Below are 19,630 nucleotides of genomic sequence, written 5' to 3'. Positions count from 1 at the left end.
GTATATGAGCTGGGTTAGGCAGAGAGACTGGCTGGGCTACCCAGCTCTATCCACTGGCACATGCATGAGCCAGAGTCAGTGCAGGCTGATCACTTTGCTATAACATCAGCTGGCAAGTCTGGAATGGGACAAATCCTGTCAAGTAAGGCTGCAGAACCACCTGAAAATACAAGATCTGTGGCTGGGAGTAGGCCTAGCAGGGAAACTGGGGGCTGCAGCTCCCACCAATAAGCAGGAGAATTCAGGGTGTGGGTGGACCTGACGGGACAGAGGGTAGCACCTGCCAGCATTAATGTGGTCGGGATAGTGGGGTCAGTTGGGCGGAACTAGACTGCAACACCCATTGGAGTGTACAAAAGCCGAATGGGATGTAGGGCAGACCAGACCAGTGCTCTGTACTTACCATTATGTGCAGGAACCAGGGCTGGGGATGGGACTGGTGAGAGTAACTGGGAGTCACTCTGACTGACTTGCAGTTCCCACTGCAGTACATGAGGGCCAACTGTGTGGTGGGCAGAGATGAGCTGGGATGCAGCATCCATTAACTTACATTAGAGATGGGGCTGGAGACAGAACTGACCCAGCAACTGCAACCAGCCCTGTGTGTGTAAGCTCATCTTGGGGATGGACTGATCCAGACCCCATACTGCCTCGCACACACAAGAGTCAGGTCTGGGTGTCACCTCAAACGAGGTTCTTTGGGAACACCCCACAACTGAAATGCTGGACTCAGAGCTCCCAACCACAAGGAGAATCACTTCATCTGTGGTCTGACTGTGGAGTGCATGTGTCAGAAGTGGGCCTCCTCACTTGCTAACACAGAGCAGTGGATGGCATGCCCAAATGCACAAGGCAGGATATGGCAGTGCGTTGGGAACTACAGAGGACATGTAGTGTCATAGAAGAGGATGGAGGGTAGAACAAATTGGACAGCTCTCCCAGCCAAGCTTTGACAGCAAGTATCTGGACTAGTGGGGACTCCAAGGTGGACTGTGTTAGCCTATGGACATTGGAAGGATTCCTTCATCCTTGGAGCAACAAAATCAACAGCATTTCAGAACTGTCAAAACCATCTGAGAAGAACCCTCAGAGCATGCTCCACATTGGGAGACAAAGAGAATGACCTCCCAGCTACTGTTTTTCTTTCCCTTCCAGTCAAACCCACCACAGATGACGGGGGTGGCCGTTCTCCATCCCCGGTACCAATGCAGTTAGAATGCTGGATGCAGCTTCTCCCTTTCTCTTTCTCCTTCTCCCAGATACTGGGGGGAAAATGGGAAACAATGGTCTCATCTAATTTCCCCTTTTACTCCATAATCAATGGTCCATATGGACGTACATCCTTCTCATCTATGTAAACGTCATCAAAAATAAAATTAAAAAGAAAAGAACGCTTAGATGCTCTTGGATGTGCAGGTCTTCCAAATATTAGCACATTTAATGACACCTCAGCTGATGAGTCACTTGGCAAGTATCACCACTCCTGCCATCCAGAAACGTTGTACAGATTGGGGAAACAGCCAAGGCCATGGAGGCAAATACAAGCCTTTCTAAAATTTTAACTTCTTCTAGGAAGCTCAACATTCACCATTGCCAATAAATACTGTCAGTTGGTTTTCCTGATATTTCAAGCTCATGCGTTCAGCTTCAAGAAAATGCCTGCCAAATACCTAACAGCTATAGGTTGTCAGTTCCTTCAGTAAATATGCTCTTTTTCCATGAAAAAGACAGTTTGCTCCGTTCACATATCAATTCAGCGAGTGCTTTCCCCAGACAATGAATGCAATTTGGTATGCAGCACAAGTGCTTTCTGTGTACTTCCCACTCAGTCCTGCAGACTATTAAAAAAAGATGTGCACTTGAGGGTCTAGATTTTTAAAAATTAATTTGTATAGCTTCATCAGGATGTTTAAAGCAAGACTGATTTTTTTAAAGCTTGTATTTATTTTCATTTTATTTGAAAGATAGACACACAAAGAGCGAGACCTCCCACCTACTGCTTTTCTTTGCCCCTCCCATCAAACCCACCACAGCCAGAGCTAGGCCTGGTGAGCCCAAGCCAAAGCCAGGAGCTGAGAGTTTAATCTGGGTATCCCAGGTGACTGGACGGGATCCAAGTGCTTGGGTCATCTCCTTCGTCTGCCCAGAGTACACTTTACAGGAAACTGGAACTGGAAATGGAGTTATGACTTGAACTAGGTACTCTAATATGGGCCTAGGCAACCCAAGCAGCAACTTAACTGCTGTGCCCTACACCCCTACACTCACCTCTGAGTCTGCACATGCCATGAAGCATACCGTGACTCACAGCCATTGCTTTACACCAATGTCAAATTTTCAAGGTTAAATTTCAGAATTTTTATGAGGATAATTTTGACTTATGTCGCCTTATGAGGATTTCTGTGACAGATAGAACTGGACTCAAAAAGAGCAGGATTAAAACGCTGAGCTACATCTTCTTTAAAAATGGCTCTTTCCTGTTGCAATTTATAGTCTTTCAGTTACAATTCCATTTAATTCTGCTGTGATTTTTACCATTTCTTGCTTCCTGTTCATTTTTTTCCATTTTTAGTAAGTTCTTGAGGTGCATTATTAGATCATTTATTTGAGATATTTTGATTTTTTATAAACACCTCATGTTATACATGTCCCTCTCAGTACTGGTTTTGCTACATCTCGTGGGTTCTGATATTTTTGTTTTCATTTCTTCAAAAAGTCTTTTTCCTTTTTTTTGTTTAAAGATTTATTTTTATTATTTTTTATTGGAAAGGCGGATATACAGAGAGGAGAGACAGAGAGGAAGATCTTCCGTCCGATGAGTCACTCCCTAAGTGAGCACAATGGCCGATGCTATGCCAATCCGAAGCCAGGAGCCTCTTCCGGGTCTCCCACGCGGGTGCAGGTTCCCAAAGCTTTGGGCCGTCCTCGACTGCTTTCCTGGACCACAGGCAGGGAGCTGGAAGGAAAGCGGGGCTGCCGGGATTAGAACCTGCGCCCATATGGGATCCCGGGCGTGCTAGGCGAGGACCTTAACCACTTGCGCCACCGCGCCGGGCCCGAGTCTTTTTCTTATTAATTTTCTCAGTGACACATAGGTCATAGAGTAGTGAGATTTTCTTCAAAACGCTTTTGATTTTCTTTTTCATTTCTTCAGTTACATATTGGTCTTTCAGTGGCATGTTATTTAACTTCATGTTGTTGTGAATTTTCTATTTTTCTTCCTGTTGTTTATTTTGTTTTATGGCCTCTCATCCAAAATAATATATAGTAAATGCATAATATAGACAATCATATCCAGATGTGAAGGTACAATGTAGTCTACATCTGTACTTCCAACCCAAAGATGGACTCCCCAAGAAACTCTTAAATATATCTTGACAATAGGATGATGGACTCTCTGTCATTGTCCATACTTACAATGTCAGAAAATGCATAAATAGCAGAATGATGGACTTATGACTGTTTATGAAGGACTATACTACTGCAAAATTATAGGGCAAATCAGTGGGGGGAAAGGCAATCCGAGAGCATACGGAACTGTATCATAAAATAATAATAAAAATGATATGCAAAAAAAAAATGAGGTAAAAAGCTCAGCAATTTACTAACCACCTAAGCACAGGAAACTTAAACCCAAACAACCTCAACTTTCTCACATATAAAATAGAAATAATAAAATAACTGAATAGAATTAACATTAAAAATTATACATGTAATGTAAGTATCTGGAATATAGATAAAATCCCACAATATGGACTAAGGATGTGTATGTAAGGAAGTTTACGTGCACAGGGATTATTAGAGAAAATTAACATGTTCTTTACCATAATTACTCACATATTCATGCTTCATTCCAAAGCATCACTGATATCTGATCCTCTCATCAGAGTAACTCAGCGTGGTCAGGCATCCCTCCCCGCCCCATGTTAACTAGGACTCCACAGCCATGAATGGCTCTGTGCATTAGCTAGAACAAAAATAACTACATGCTAACTTTATGAAACTAGAATCAACATGTAGCATTTTTATTCACTGTGGAAGTGAGACAAGACATGATAGTGTGTAAAGATCCGTGTCTTTGTTCTCAGGAAAGATAACAAATATTTTCCTATCAGGACAGAGTAGGTACTGTATTATAAAACAAGAGAAAAAAGTAAAAAAAAAAAAACCATAGTAAGTGATATCTCAAAATAGCATATATGTTCATTATTGCTTTGAGATTATGGTTATTAGACTTGTGGCTAAAATCTTGCCATTTAACATAACACAAGATTTGTGATGTACTATATCATAAATTTATTCTTCCTGCTAAAAGTATTTCCATGTGATCTTTTCCATTCTAATCCTATGTATTTTGTTCATTTAAAGCATTATTCTGGGGTTAGCATTTGACACAGTGAATTTTTGTTCTCTGCCTTTGTTTTGTCAAGATTTATTTATTCATTTAGGGCCCGGTGCGATAGCATAGTGGCTAAAGTCCTTGCCTTGAACGCATCGGGATCCCATGTGGGAGCCAGTTCTAATCCCAACAGCCCCGCTTCCCAGCCAGCTCTCTGCTTGTGGCCTGGGAAAGCAGTAGAGGATGGCCCAAAGCCTTGGGACCCTGAACCCAACGTGGGAAAGCTGGAGGAGGTTCCCGGCTCATGGCTTCAGATCGGCTCAGTACTGGCAATTGCAGTCACTTGGGGAGTGAATCATCAGACAGATGATCTTCCTGTCTCTCCTCTGTCTCTCTCTGTCTCTCCTCTCTGTATATCTGACTTTATAATAAAAATAAACAAATCTTAAAAGAAAAGATTTATTTATTCATTTGAAAAGCAGAGTTAGAGAATGACAGCAACCACAGGTTTGTGCTTCAAATGACCCCAACAGCCAGAGGCTGGGACAGCATACAGCGAAGAGTTTCATCCAGGACTACTGCATGAGTACTTAGGGCTTAAGAATCTGAGCCACATTACACTGCTTTTCCTGGCATGCTGTCAGGGAGCTGGGTGAGAAGTGGAGCTGCCGGCACTCAAAGTGGCATTCATAGGAGAAGCTAGTATCACAGGCAGCAGTTTGGCCTGCCGTGCCGTAGCACTGCCCCCTTGACCCGGAGCTTTAGACACTGCTTGAGATGCCTGTATCCCACAACGATGTGTCTCAGTTGGAGTCCTGGCTTTGCTCCCTATGCCTGCTTGCTGCTGATGTGTACCCTGGGAGGCACCAGGTGATGACGCATGAAGACGGATACCTCCTACACCTGAGAGGCCTGGCTAGAGTTACAGGTTGCTGGCTTCAGCCCGGGCCCAACCCTAGCTTTTGTGGGCATTTCAGGAAAGAGCCAGTGGATGGAAGATCTCTCTCTATCCCAACCCCTATCTCTGCCTTTCAACTAAAACTAAAGTCTCAAGTAAAGCTATAGATTTAAAATGCATGATTCTGGAAATAGATCCATGATGCAGACATGTTAAGGTGCCTCTTTCCAGTGCCCTCCAGGGTTCTGAGTCCTCTTGAAGGGATAAGCATCGTGTGTGTGTGTGTGTGTGTGAGAGAGAGAGAGAGAGAGAGAGAGAGAGAGAGAGAAAGAGAGAGAGAGAGAGGCAGAGAGAGCGCCAGTTCCAGGAAGCAACCCAAACCATCAGGTCTGAGGCCTAAGCAAGCTATTTCCCCATTAGGCACCATAGAAACAGGGCTGAGGGCCAATGAGCTCCAACAATACAGTATGCAAAAATGCTTGAAACAGACCTAGGGAAAAGAAATCGTTTGCTCTAAACTAAAAATAAAACTACAGATGTGAAATCAATAAGTGCCTGATTCAACATTCTATCAATATGCATACATCAAGTTCATCTGTTGCAAAATTTAATATCCATGTTTTTACATTTAAAAACATTGCAGATCTGATTTTCTCACTTTGCAAAAAGTCTCAGAGTAAGCATGATTATCAGGAAAGGCAATACAAAATTAAAAGTCACTTGTAGCTTAAATATTTGCCAATGCAGAATCCTGGAAATATGCCAAAGTGTTTTATGGGGAAATAAAATGTATTTATGAGATGTGGAATGTCAGTGCAGTTTAATACGTTTGAGAGGATGAGGGGTAGGGCCCAAGGTTCCCAAGGTCTCAAAAACACCCTGCTCAGAAGTTGTACCATTTCCTCTCTGCCCCCATGAGAATTATGGCCTGCCTTTAGGCCTTGGGAAAATTCCTGAAATTGGCATCCCTTCCCCCTCTTTCTCACGACCTTCCTAATCCTCCTGCCAGTATACCTCACCCCTTGCCAGGACCCTGGCTGAGACAGGGCCAGGTGTGCCAGGCTCCACATTCTTCCCAGGGACTGGAAACTTGGCCAGCTCAAGCTACTGGGCCTTCTCAGCCCACTGCTCCAGCTGTAATGGAGGCCGCCTGGGCCTGTGTGGCCTGAGCTTCCTCTGTGTCCTCTTGACTTTTTCTCTCTCCATCAGAAATGCTGTGTGTCTGACTCCCTGAACCTTCACCCCCCACCACAGCACACACACACACACACACACACACAGAGGCATGCACAAATACGCACACACCACACCCCTTGTATGTTTCCTTGAGTAGCCAGATATTGCCCTGAAGGGAGAAATTGTCCTACCTGTTCTTTCACTCATCTGCTCCCCTTTGTGCCCATTTGCTGTGCCCAATGCCTGGCCTTCTTACTCTCCTCTTTCTGGCTCTTCCATAACAAAATAACACTTCCTACAATTATTTATACTTACAGTATAATTTCTACCAAATTGCTTTTTTAAAGGTGGATTACTTAACTTGAAAGTAGAGTTGTGGCGGAAGCAGGAGTGAGAGACACATATGTTCTGCCCTCCAGTTCACTCCCCAGGTGGCCTCAGCAGCCAGGGCTAAGCCAGATGAAATCCGGGAGCCAGGAACTCCATTTGGATTTCCCAGGTGAGTGACAGGGCTCCAACCATTTAGCCCATCATCTGCTACCTTCCCAGGTGTATTAATCAGAAGGTGAAATGAAGGACAGACAGTAGGTAGGACTCAAATCAGCATATTGATAAGGGATGCCAGTGGCTTAACTCACTGTGCCACAACATAGGCCCCTAAACTGCTTTTATTTTTTTCCCCCTAAGTGAAGGAGGACAAACTAAGGTAAAAGAAGATTCTAGGGCCCACCTCAAAAAGTCTAAATATAGTCAAGGACATTTCAGAAATGAACTGAGAGATGGCATGGTTGTCAGTAGCTATGTAGGAAGGCAAAGAGACTTGCCTTCTTAAAAGTCACTTGAGATTTATAGTAGCAACAAAAACCATAACAACTTAGGAATACATTAACAAAACAATACAAAATCTCAGGTCAGATACAAATGTAATAGTCTACTAATGTTTTAGATGACATTTAAAACAAGTGTATAGGAGATAGATTATCAGTGAATGGCAATTAAGTAGTAGACACACAATTGTTTTAGAATTCTAAGAGCAAAGTATGAGAGACAAAGGATAGAGAGAGCAAAGACATTCTATTAGACCAAGGGCTAGTGTGCATGAAGATGGGCTAGTAGGTTCAGATGGAGAACCTAATGCCCAACACAGGATGGGGACCCAGTGGTTGGGACTCAGCATTGTTCCGCCTAGGAGGTCACAGACAGACCTGAACTTGATCCTAAACCACACTTAGGAAGCCTCTGAATCTGGAAGTAGGAAGCTGTCACAATTAGTTTTCTATTTTAGAACAATTGCTCTGCTGCCTGTTCATAGGATGGATTAAAAATAAGTAGGGGGGAGAGTGTTTGGCCTAGCAGCCTAGGCTGCTTCACCTCCTACGATAGTAGCTGAGTTTAAGTGCTGGTTCCAGCTCCCAATCCCAGCTTCCTGCTGAAGCAGCATCCTGGAGGGTAGCAGGTGATGACGTGGAGCAACTGGGATCCTGACACCCATTTGAGAGAGCTGGAGCTGGTCATATCAGCCCTGGGGCTCTGGGCATTAAACTAATAGACGGGGGCTCTCTGGGAAGTAGAGGAACCATTTAGGAAGAAATATTTGTGTATAGGAGCCAGATTACCAAAGTTTAATAGAGGAATATAATAGTCCTCACTCATCCACCAGGAACACTTAGCAAGATGCCCAGTAGATGCCAGAAAGCACAACAGTACTGAGCTCTTGCATCCTGTGCTTTTAATACACACGATATCTAAACTAAGCACTTGGATGTTGTGGCTGTAACTTTTGCAGTTTGAGGTATGACAGTAAAAGCAGCACAAATTTCTGTTGCACTTTTTACAATAGCATAGATGGAAGATACGTTCTTGCTGAAGAACTTAGTAACCTTGTTTCTGCTTTCTTAGATTAAGAATTTTTACCTTTTCACCTTTTTCTTTGGTGCATCCATATTGTCAATATCGCTGCTTTTGTGCTTTTAAGTCACTCTTAAGATAAGGGTTGTTTGAACGCCATCATTATAATTCTGAAACATCCAGTCTAATAACTGAGACACCTAAACTGTGGGTGCTGTGATGTGCTGGACCAAAGGATAGCCTTCATCCCAGGAAGCATGCATCCTCATCATGCTACTCAGAAGTGGAAAAGGAGCCCTCCCACGGGTGCTAAAGAGGTGGAAGGTGCGAGCACAGGCCTCGTGCTTGAGAATTTGGGTGGTGAGAGGAAGGGAGATGATGGGATGATCACATACATAGGTCTAACACCAAAGAGAAAACCACAAGCATCTTAGCAGTAAAATGGAACCCGTGGCAATAGGTAGGAGTGGGGGTGTAAGCTGGGCAGCCTGGAAAAGGTGGGGAGCACGGGAGATGGGAAGCACCAGAGGAGCTGTCCACATCCATTTGCAGATGTCAGTAGGAACAGGGGAATCGGCTAAGAGGCAGAAGAGGTGGAAACCATGCCCTCTGGTCTTCCCAGTCAGTTCTCATGTTCCACTTTTCCCAATTATGGGAAAACTTCACAAAAGATGCTAGGTCGAACGGAAAGAACAAATCCACATACTGCCCTAAAAGGCTCATAACCACTCATATAACCTCTTTTATACCAATGTTGTTTGTTTCTCTTAGGCTGGGGACTCAAGCAATGAATGAAATGCAAAAGGTCCCTGCGCATATGCAGCTCATGTTCTCATTAGAGAGAAGACAATCTTCAGATAAGTCACCTTGGAACACAATCACAATGTCAGAAAAGGCAAGCACCATGGAGAAATATGACTTAAGAACAGTGAGGTGGAGAGGCTGAGAAAATGTGCCACTTTACATAGGATGTCAGGGAAGAAATCTCCAGTTGGATGACATTTTCTGAAACCAGAAGAGCAAAATTTAATGAGCAGCAGGCATGACAATTTCAGAATTGGAGATCCTGCCAAATGCAAACGTTTACTAAAGGAATGAACCAAAGTAACCCAGTTATCAGTTACACAGCTGCATTTCTTGCCTGTCCCTGGTAACCACCATTCTATTCTCTGCTTCTGTGAGTTCAATTTTTTAAGAGTCTGTGACTATTTCACATAAAATAATGTCTTTCAGGCCAGCCTGGCAGGGTGGGCACAAAGTAAACCCACCAGGGTTAAGAAAGGAGATGAAGGAGAAATGGAAATTTCTTTTCTTTTTTAATTTTTTAAAGATTTATTCATTTTTATTGGAAAGGAAGACATACAGAGAAAGATCATTTTTTAAAAGTGATTATTTTTTTGATGATGTTACATAGTTGATTAAGGTGGTTAGGGTCAAGGACTACAGGAAGAAAGGTGAGATCATCATTTCCACAGTCCCCTTTTCCTTCTTGTGTTTGGTGGAAGGAAGACAAGCAGAGATGCCACACTGCTGCAACCTGGGATTGAGGGCAGCCACCCAAAACCACCCCAGGGTCCCCGATGTGGGGTACTCTCTGAGGGTCCTACTCATGAGGTTCTGATAGTTCAACAGTTCCGAATTACTGCCACTCCAAGCACTATGAAAGCTTTCCAGAATCCACTGATAGAGTCTCCGTTTGCCCAGTTATTCACTGCCAACACTTGACTGGGGTAGTTGGTCGATTTGTTCTGTCCTCCATCCTCTGTTGTGGTACCAGGCATCCTCTGCACACTCCAGTGTACTGCCATGTCCTCCATGTGCACCTGGATATGTTGTCCACTGCTGTAAGCCACTGAGGAGGCCCAGCTCTGATACACGCCCTCTACTGTCAGACCACGGAACCTACAATTCTCTCTATAGTTGGGGTTCTGAGTGCAGGAATTCAGTGGAGGGGAATTCCCATAGAAACTAAAACTGAGGTGATCCCAGAACTGATTCTCGTGTGTGCTTGCCAATACAGGGTACAGCACAGTCTGTCACCCCAATCAGCTTATGCACACACTGCTGATTGCAATTGCTGGATCAGTTTTGTCTCCAGCCCTGTCTTCTACCAATGGGTGATGCAGCCCAACCCGATCCTGCCCAACACACACTTGGCCTTCACATACACTAGGTGGGAGCCACAGTCTAGTTGGAGCAACCCACAATAACCCCACTAGGACTGCCCCCTGCCCTGGTTCCCGCGCTTGCCAGTATGTACAGCAGACTGGCCCACATCCCATTCACTCACATACATGTCAACCCAACCAGCGCACGTGAGACTCGGGGGGTGGGGGGAAGGGAAACAAAGCCAGTAGGGTGGCTGTGGAGAGCTTCCATTCTGGACCACCACTCCTACTGGAGAGCGTGAGTTGGGATGGGAGCAGACCAGGTAGGGCAACAACACCTGTTGGTATCATGTGAGCTGTATCAGGGCAAACCAGGCTGGGTTGACTGTTCCTACTGGTACAAGTATAAGTCAGAGCGAGTGAGGGCTGGTTGGGCTTTGCAGCAGCATCAGCTGATAGATGCTGGCACAGGGGCTAAATTCTGCCAAGTTGAACTCCACAACCACCTGGAGAGTGCAAGATCCGGGAGTTGGAGTGGGCCCCAGTAAGGAAACAGTGGGCACCTCCCACCTGGGTTGCCATTCCAACTAGTGAGCATGAGAACCAGGACTGTGTCAGGCATGGCTAGACAGAGGGTGGCACCCACCAGCATGTGTGTGGGCTGGGTAGTGCAGCTGGTAGAGGTAAACTAGGCTTCAATGCCTATTGACACGTATGAGCGAGACTTCTTAAGACTGACTTTACATTTGATGCGGCTGTGCTGTTTAAGTTCAAGTGTGCGTGTGTGTGTGTGTGTGTGTGTGTGTGTGTGTGTGTGTCATTTTTCCCGGGGGGTTACAAAGATGTGTGTGGTGAGTGCTGCAAACTGCTGTGTCTCCCTTCTGTTCTAACTGCCCTGTGCTCCTTTCCCCACCCCTGGCTACAGTGCAAGTGATTGGGTCTTCCAAAGTGTTCTTTTCTGTATTGGCATAGCTCTATGCTGCCACCTTGTGGCTATTACATGTATGTGTTTAACCAGTCTGAAACTGGCCACTGGTGATGCTTTGATGTCATTCCTGTCATCTTCTGCATTTTCATCACAACCACTAAGCCCCTCTGGCATTTAGGAACAAAATGCTGATACTGTAACAGATATACAGTAGAAACGGGTGCTTCCTTCCCCAGAGGTGCTAGCTTTCCTATCACAAGATCATAAAAATGGATTACAACACCATGCATCCCTCAGCATAGTAAGTGTTCCCTGTCCATCCTTTGACATCGGACTGAACACTGGCTGACATCAATGTGTCCTTACAGGAGATGGACATGTTTTGTTTTGCCTTGTCCAGACAATACACCAATGAGTTCAGGGACGGAAAACCCATGGGCACCAAACCCTTTGGTGTCTTAGAGAGTACATGGAGGACACATTATAACAAGCATCATCTATATAGTAATATAGTCAACAATGTCCTATAACAATTTAAAAACATGGCTCAAATGTATCCTTTTTATTAGTATTGATTTGAGAAGGGGAGACAGAGAGGGAGAAAAAGAGAATGTGCATGTGTGTGTGTGTGTGTGAGCGTGTGTGTGTGAAATGACAGACAAATCTCCCATCCAGCTGGTTCACCTTCCAAATATCTGCACCAGCCCAGACTGGGTCAAGGCAAAGCCAGGAGCTGAGACTTCAGTCTGGGTCTCCTTCATGAGTGGCAAGGAGCCAACTATTAGAGCTGGACTCAGAAGCTGGAGTCAGGAGCCAAAGTCAGGAGTTGAACCCAGGCACTTTAATATGGGAAGTGACATCTTAACCAGGGTATTTTAGTTTTTTAAACTAATTTTCGTTGTTTCACAACTGGGTGGGGGGAGACTCTATCACCTGCTGCCTGTGAGGATGGGTATTCCTAGCAGAAGATGCGTCTCACAAGCACAGCAGCCTGAACTTGAATTCAATATGGGAAACAGGTGACCCAAGCAGTGACAACCACACTATGCAAAATACCAAACTCCTTTGTTCTGGGTATTGTCTACCCTATTCATTTTTATTGATTGTGTACCTTAATAACTACCTGAGTCCAAAATAAATAGGCCATGATACAAGTATTCATGTGCAAATAGTTAATTTTGGAAGTACAGAAGATATCTGCAGAGAAGCGAAATGAGGCAGGAAAGGAACAGTTGCAAATCAGGGTTACACTGTCAAGCCAGGACATAGGGAGCAACTGGAATTCCACAGGCTGAGGAAATCCCGGGAAACAGTTTAATACAGAGCTCAGAGTTACCCCAAGCAAGCAACACGCCATGTGAATTGTTTCAACATCAACTTCTGGCAGTTGTTGAGTGAAAGTGTTTGGGGAAGGCAGTGTAAATGAAAGGGATGAATTTCCCAGCACTTCCACTGTACAGAGCCTCCAGAGTTCGGGAGAAAGTCCCTGTCAGAGGCAGATGTGCAGACTGGCCGTTGTCTGGGCAGGAGCACAGCACTGATTCCAGCAGTGTGCAAGTCACTGCTGTCCCCAGCTCTGAGTAGTTCATTGCTGTAGTGTCCTCATATATTCCAAAGGAAACTGGCAAGAAGCTATTTCTATGTTTCATTACAGTGAGGTTACATTCCAGGAACCAGAAGAGCAGGATACTCTGAAAGGATCTAACAGGATTGGAACAGTGCTGGGCTTTCCAGACTGTCTTGACCAACTAAGGTGAGAACCGAGCTTTAAGTAGATGGTAACTAGAAAGGGAAAGAAAGGCTGGAGGTGTTCTATGATGAGAAGGCAGCATGTGTAAACACCTGAGGGGAACACAGGTGATAACTTTGTAGGAATAGAATCTAGAACTAAGCATGCCATGGTCTGTACCAAGGAGACGAGGCTGGGAAGGTTGAGCAAAAAGCAGACTATGTAAATTTGTAGGCTAGGACCTCTGGTTTCTTTTCCTCTTGAGATGGAGGTCACTGGATTACTTTAACCAGACAATAATACAAAACCTTCAACATCTATACTAAACACATACATTTAGCAATTCAGAAATAGAGAAAATGGCTAAAAGTAATGAAATGTAAACATTGTAATGATAGTAAACAGGAAGAAAAGTAAAGACATTCCAGAGATTTCTAGAAGATATAAGCAACAGGATTTGTGAGACAATTGGACAAGCAAGGTAAGGAAGAGGACTCCTAACTTTTAGGCTTAACCAGTTGCTGGAAGACACAATTACTCAGCTTCTGAACATGAAGGAGAACCAGAGATTAAAATGAGACTGGTCTTAGCAATCATAAGTTTGAAGCGCTTGTGAGAGAAACTGAACAAATCATTGTGTAAATATAGTGCTCAGAGGAGAAAAGCAGGTCAAAGTTAGACCATGCTTAACATAAGATGATGCTTGAAACCTCTGTGATGTTGGGATAAAGTCAGAGAGAGCCAGGACTGAAGCCTAAAGAACTCTGGCGCTTGCCTGGTCTCAGAAAGTAACCAACACAGACCTAGTAGGAAAGAAACTAAGAAAACCCAGAAGAGAAAGATGTCAAATATGCCAAGAGAAAACAACAGCTTGACCCAATAAACAAGTACATCTTACATCTTCTCAGTAATATGCTTCTCAGTATACAAACTCTGGATTCCTTCTCTGGCTGAGAAATAGCATAAGCAGTTGGTAGAACATTAAAACTCATTTTTAATTCATGATACATGAATTAAAGTAAATGGCTGCTTTAAATGATTTTGTATCTCTAGGTCCAGATAAATTGCACAGCCATAATGACAAGATAAGAGTGCCAACTCCATGTCAATGACAGGTCCTGATTGGTGGAAACAGTCCACCTCTAAATTGCATGAAAAGAACAAAGGGGATACTGCCTTCCAAGGGTCTATTTCTGGTAATACTAGCCTGAACCACAGCCACACCACAAAGTAACCATATCCGTTTCTTCTTTTCCTGTTCTTTGCTTCTATTGAGCTGCATCTCCATTCCTCACACAGTTTACTGCCATTGATTTATTTTTCCTTGACCCAGTATGTTTCAGTTGTTCATATACTAACTGGCTTTCTGCTTCACCTCAGGATTTCATTTTCTGGATCTGGTCTCACAGAAAATGCTTGTTTATCCCAGGAGACTTGGCCCTGCCACATTCTTAACTGAGTTGAATGGCAGTCTATAATTAATATGCTTAACAGTCTGTGTTGGGCCTGGCACATAACCTGGTGGCTAAATCCTTGCCTTGCATGCACTGGGATTCCATATGGACACTGGTTCAAGTCCCATCCAGCTCCCTGGGAGTTATGGAAAAGTAGTAGAAGACGACCTATGGCCTTGGGACCCTGCACCTACATCAGAGACCTGTAGGAAGCTTCTGGCTCCTGGCTCCAGATCAGCTCAGCTCCAGTCGTTGGAGTCACTTGGAGAGTGAACCAGCAGATGGAAAATCTTTTTCTCTGTCTCTCTCCTTCTGTCTGTAAATCTGACTTTCCAATAAAAGTAAATGAAGCTAAAAACAAAAAGCTGTCTGTGTCCCTCATCTGGCTCCCGACTCCAGCTTCCCGACAATGCAGATCCTGGGAGCGGTGGTGATGGCTCTAAGATTTGGGTTCTGCCATTCATGTGGGAGACCCAAATTTGTTCTCTGTTGCTGGCCTTCACCAGACCAAAGCCTGGCACCCGGAGTGAACCAGCAGATGAGCACTCTGTCTGCTTGCCTGTCTGGCTCTCAGAAAAAAATAATAATATTAAGTTACTTTAAGGTGATATTATATTTAAAAACACTGCAAAGAATCCTTGAGCAATGATGAAGGAGGTCTAGGATAAGTGCCTGTTTCACCAACAAGCCCCAGGGTTAGAATAAAAACAGACTCCCCTGACAGTGAGTCCATTTCCATCACGGCGTTAAGTGATGTTATCTCAAAACCAACTGAAAGATGTGAAAGAAATAATCCTTCCATGTATTGTAACTTTCACAAGCCTTAGACCAACTGGCCTCCTTGCTGTGTTATTAGCCCATACCATGTAACAAGAAGGTATTTAGTAGGAACATGAGAGGAATAAACAGGACATGGAAATGCAATCTTTTTTCTTTTTTAATTTTTATTGGAAAGGCGGATATACAGAGAGGAGAGACAGAGAGGAAGATCTTCTGTCCGATGATTCACTCCCCAGGCGGCCGCAACAGCTGGAGCTGAGCCATTCCGAAGCCAGGAGCCTCTTCCGGGTCTCCCACTTGGGTGCAGGGTCCCAAAGCTTTGGGCCGTCCTCGACTGCTTTCCTGGGCCACAGGCAGGGAGCTGGAAGGGAAGCGGGGCTGCCGGGATTAAACTGGCGCCCATATGGGATCCCGGGCGCGCAAGGCAAGAACCTTAACCACTGTGCCATCGCGCTGGGCCATGGAAGTGCAATCTAGACATGATTGCACTGAGTCTCGCACTCAAGCTGCTTTAAGCCTCGATAAACAGTGATCACTAAGCATTAAAGAAACCCTACTTGGATCTAGCTGTTCCTCTCCTGTCTGTAAATCTTTACAATAAAAATAAATAAATAAATAAATACTCTTTATGTGAAAAGCAGAGTGACAAAGAGGAGATAGAGAAATCAAAAGAACTCGCAACCTTTAGTTCACTGTCCAAATGTCCAGGCTGGGCCAGACAACAGCTAAGAGCTGTTGCTTCATCTTTGCTACACGGATAGCAGAAACCCAAGTACGGGAGCCATCATGATCTGCTGGCTCCCAGGGTATGCACTGACAGGAAGCTGCAATTGGGCAAAGGCCCGTGACTTGAACCCTGGCACTCCGATATGGCATGTGGGCATTCCAAGCAGCATCATAACCCTTAACCAATGTACCACATATCTGCCCGTCTAAAATGATTAATAGATGGATGCCAGTCTAAAGCAATCTTTACCCTGTGCTGGACTTGGCCCTGTGCTGGACTTGGTCCTATGCAATAAGATCAAAGTCTTATTTACCAATCTGCAAATGAATCCCGGAGTAGCGGCCAATATATCGAATGCCAAAATCAAAATTCAAACCCTGTCATAGATGGGAACAACTAACCCAAACTAAAAATGATGAAATTAAAGTCATGGGCCAGTACTGTGGCATATCAGGTTAAGCTGCTGCCTGCAACACCAGCGTCCCATACAGGTACCAGTTCAATTCCCAGCTGCTTCACTTCCAACCCAGTTCCCTGCTAATGTGTCTGGGAAAGCAGCAGAAGATGGCCCAAGTGCTTGGGCCCCTGCACTTACATAGGAGACATGGATGAAGCTCCTAGCTCCTGACCCAGTCCTGGCTGTCGTGGTTGTTTCGGGAGTGTATTAGTAGATGAAAGATCTTTCTCTGTCTTCCCGTCTCTCTTTCCCTCCATCTGTCCTTCTCTTGCTAATTCTCTCTCAAATAAACGAATCTTTCCAAAAAGAAATTCAATAGAAACAAATTTAAATTATAAAAAATATTTTATGGATTATAATTTAACTGTCATCAGTGCTTATGTAGCTGTGAACAATTGTGATAAAATATATGGTCTATAATACAACATGTATAATCATACCAAATTGCTCTGCATTGATAAAATATTCAAAGCATCAGACTGAGATCAAGGAGCCAGCAAGTCAGATTGTTACTAAAGTTGATCCAAGTCAAGACAGTGAAGTCCAGAAAGAAAACTCGGGCCATGAGGCATGATCAAAGATAAGAAATATTTTCACCTGAAATGAATTTTGTGAATGGTGTTAACAGTTTCTTATGTATTCAAAAGAAGTGGTGACAATTTTGTTTTTTTACATTTTTACCGAGCAGGAATATGGAATTATGATATTGTCCGATGGAGATCATTTGGTTGGGATGGCATCGCATCACAGCAGAGATACGTTTGTGAGGGTTCGGCTGCTCTGACTCAGCTCAGCTCCTCCGCTCCACTTCCACAGGCTTAGTTACCACTTCTGCTCCACTTCATTCTCTCCAAAATAGGCTGGTGTGCTACAGCTTGTCAACTAGACACCACTTAAATCTCAAAAAACATAAACATTTTTTCCCCATTAAAAGAATTTTAATAACTGACACATTAGTTATTTTGAAAAACAAAATTTGCAAGAGGTAAGTTTTCAGACACCCTTCATCTATATTTCTCCACGTGTTTGATTTTATCACATGTTTACCTGTGTTTGCCTTTCCTTTTAACCATTCGAAAAAAGTTGCAGACATCATGATCTAATATTACGTATGTATCCGCTAAGATCTACAACATTCTCTTCCGTATCATTTATGTATACAGTGATGGAAGGATCGACACTCACAGCAAATGACCCTGAACCAACGGATGTCGACAGGAGCACGATGCACACACAGGATGTCAGCTCAGATGTCACCCATTACACAAAAATAAACTTTAAATGGAATACGATTTAAATGCAAAGCAGAAAGTTGAGAAACAAAATATGCGGTAATGTAGGGCTCAGTGAAGAGTTCTCAGACATGACACCAACAACATAACTCATAACAAAAATAATCAATAAATTGGAGTTCATCAAATTTAAAATTTGCTCTGTGCAAACCTCTGGAAAAGGAAGCAAAGCTACAAATGAAGAAAAATCATCTGCAAGCCTAATTACTTACTGGCAAAGGACTCAGAATTATCATACATACAAAAAACACCCAAAACTCAGTAGCAGAAAAACAAATAATATAATTTAAAAGTGAATAAAGGATATGAACAGATATTTCATAACAGAAATTATATGTAGGGCTCAGCGCCATGGCCTAGTGGCTAAAGTCCTCGATTTGAACGCGCGGGTTCTAGTCCTGGCAGTTCCACTTCCCATCCAGCTCCCTGCCTGTAGCCTGGGAAAGCAGTCGAGGACGGCCCAAAGCTTTGGGACCCTGCACCCGCGTGGGAGACCCGGAAGAGGCTCCTAACTCCCAGTTCCGGATCAGCGCAGCTCTGGCTGTTGCAGTCACTTGGGGAGTAAATCGGCAGACAGAAGATCTTCCTCTCTGCCTCTCCTCCTCTCTGTGTATCTGACTTTGCAATTTAAAAAAAAAAAAAAAAACTTTAAAAAGTTATACATATGGAGACTAAGCACGTTAAAATAGGCATAGCTGGAGCACAGTGGATTCACACTCCACTTGCAACAGTGGCATCCCATATTAGAGTGCAAACTTGAGTCTCCTGACTCCTCGACTTTTGATTCAAGTCCCTGCTAACGCACTTGGAAAAGCAGCATTGGACAGTCCGGGTACCTGGGTCCATGCCACCCACAGAGACATGGGTGGAGTTCTAAGGTCCTGCTCTCTTTGGCCATTTAGGGAATGAACTAGCGATGGAAGATCTTTATCTCTCCCTCTTCCATCATTGTCATTCCGCCTCTCAAATAAATGTATTTTTTTAACTGTCCACTATCACCATCCATTGTAGAAAAACTTACATTTAAACCACAATGAGACATCATTATGTATCTATTTCTTTCTTTTCTTTTTTTTTTTTTTTAAAGATTTATTACTTGAGAGAGAAGAGAGACAGAGATCTTCAGGGCTCACTTCCCAAAATGGCATCAGTGGTAGGCACTGAGGCAAGCTGAAGCCAGAAGCCAGAAAATTCAACTGGGTCTCCCACGTGGGAGCAACTGAAACACAAACTGGTGCTGATATGGGATGCTGGCATCCCAGGTGCCAGCTCACCCACTGCACCAGGTGTGGACCCAGTTTATCTCAAAGGTTAAACTTTAAAATAATAATACCAACTACTGGCAGAGATGTGGAGAACTGGATCCCTCATAAGTTTCTGATAAAGGGATACGACCAATTTCATATAGAACTACACACACACAAATTCATAATACAACTACCAGATTCAAGAAATTTTACGTTACAATATTGTTATCTAATGAATAATCTTCCCAACTCACCAGTTGTCTCTATTAACGTCCTTTACAAAGCGCATTCTCATCTGTGGAATGACATGTTCTTAACCACTTGGAAGAAATGGTTGCTAAGTATTCAGAAGTAGGATTTTGTTTTCTTTTTAAATATCTTTTGCACAATAATACCATGATGAGTAATGAGTAGGCATTTAAAAATGTGAAAGTTGTAAGGTCACGCTTTTCAACTTTTCAGGGGGTAAAGTAGTAGATTAACATGGCTTTATGAAAAAGCTTACTAACACATTTCACTTATCCACAAAGCTTCCAAACAAAATTTTCTCTCTGCTACAGCTTTCCTTTAAAGTTCTTAAATTCAACAATGGTTGAATTTCACATACATACCAGACTTTGAAAGAAGCTACTAAAGTTATTGCTTTA

The sequence above is a fragment of the Ochotona curzoniae genome, unplaced genomic scaffold (assembly GCF_017591425.1).
Source record: "Ochotona curzoniae isolate NIBS_2020 unplaced genomic scaffold, NIBS_Ocur_1.0 contig_43, whole genome shotgun sequence".
NCBI lineage: Eukaryota > Metazoa > Chordata > Mammalia > Lagomorpha > Ochotonidae > Ochotona > Ochotona curzoniae.
The sequence above is the reverse complement of the archived record's forward strand: the minus strand, read 5'-3'. Positions refer to the sequence as shown.